This window comes from Cyprinodon variegatus, unplaced genomic scaffold (assembly GCF_000732505.1).
Source record: "Cyprinodon variegatus isolate N-32 unplaced genomic scaffold, C_variegatus-1.0 Scaffold1685, whole genome shotgun sequence".
NCBI classification, from domain to species: Eukaryota; Metazoa; Chordata; class Actinopteri; order Cyprinodontiformes; family Cyprinodontidae; genus Cyprinodon; species Cyprinodon variegatus.
This window is the reverse complement of record NW_015152138.1, coordinates 96,060-97,713: the sequence shown is the minus strand read 5'-3', so window position 1 is coordinate 97,713 and position 1,654 is coordinate 96,060. Positions and strand designations below refer to the sequence as shown.

Below are 1,654 nucleotides of genomic sequence, written 5' to 3'. Positions count from 1 at the left end.
TGCAACTGTTACATTTGCAGATCAGTATGACAATCGGACAGGTTAGCTGCTACACACTGCAAAAACGATCTAGAAATAAGTAAAAATTTCTTGAATTAAGTGTATTCACCCTTAATTTGAGCAGGTTAATGAAATAGTTTGTCAATGGTTGCCAATGGAATGTGTAATTTTACTTTTAAAATAAGATAATTAGATAATATGCACTTGAAATAAGACGATGCAATTGTGTTTTCATATTTGAAAATGTCTCTCTTACCTCCTCAATTCAAGAACAAATGCACTTATTTTAAGAAAAAATGACTTATCTAGATTTAGATTTCAATCCACTGAACTTGGTTTCCAAGTTTAATGATGTTTCACTTCCCATCCAGGAACCTTTATCAGAATTAGTATTGAGTTTGAAGCTTTAGATAGTAGCCCAAAAACTTGTCTTGGCTTAGAAAACATTTTTAACTTTTTTGCAATGACTATGACTTGGATGACTAAGAATCTTCAGCAGCATAGCTTGGTAGACTTCCTTCCACTTATAGGGTTAGACTCCTGCAAATCTGACGTCTTACGCATGTGTACTGACTATTGGTATGCTGGTCTGTCTGGGTATGCTGATCTGACCAAACACCAGCCACACCGCTCTGACCTCGCTCACCCGCCACCTGCCTATCTAATAAGTTTGAAAAAACAGAATAAACACATATCTCAAAGACAATGATTAAATATGTTGATAATAAATTAACAGATACTTACAACATTTGAACAGCCCAAAGAAAAGAAAACCCGCTGTCACAGATGCTGCTACTGATATCCTTGCTATGGTGCCGGCATTTAGGACTGTAGGAAGAGTTAAAAACTTGTCAGAAAGGCTTTTGTCAAGTTCACTTCCTGTCTTACAATAGTGGTACACACAGGGTGTTAGAGCTGCATGTTTTACTCTCCATTTGATAGACACTTACTAAAATTGAAAATAAATACATTTCTGAATAATTACTCCGAAGAAAATTTAAACATTTATACAGTTTGCAGATATATGCTCCCAATGAAGATGCATAAATGTTTCTGAATTACCTGATACAATAGTTAAACAATTAGATGGGCCAATTCATGAAGGAGAAATTAGAAAAGTTATTTTTTCCTTCAAAAATAATAAGTGGCCCGGATGGTTTTATAAGTGAATTCTCTAAATATTTCATAGATATTGTACCCCTCTTTTACTGGAAGCATATTCCCATTCCCTAGAAGCTAAGAAAATGGCGCCCTCCTGGTCTGATGCAGTAATTGTCGTTGTGGGGGGGGGGGTGGTGATTGAAACAACAAATGTCTCATCATCAGATTTGCTCAGTGATCAGAGGAAATGTTACTTGGCACAGAACAGTGGTGAAAATTGGAAGTTCAGTTTAATATAATACAACTCTGTGAATAGTTCCGTCTGAAATTAATGAAGATGTTGTTTTAATGGTTATTGAGTCAGATATGGGGCGGTAATGTTTGGTTTATCTAAAGGTTTTTATCTGTTACTGTGTAAATGAGTTTGGCTATAATTTAAGGACAGATTCTAATAGATCTGCAGGGTAGGGACTATAAATCTGATAGGAGTTTAATTTTTTTATTGTTGTTTTGCACAATATGCTTAACTAAGTATTTTTTGTTGTTGAATATT

At 34.9% G+C, this 1,654-nt stretch overlaps 1 pseudogene; it reads right to left on the bottom strand.

Moving 5' to 3' along the window:
- Positions 1-744: 744 nt before the first annotated feature.
- Positions 745-1,654, bottom strand: part of LOC107104311 — an 8,552-nt pseudogene continuing 7,642 nt past the window's right edge.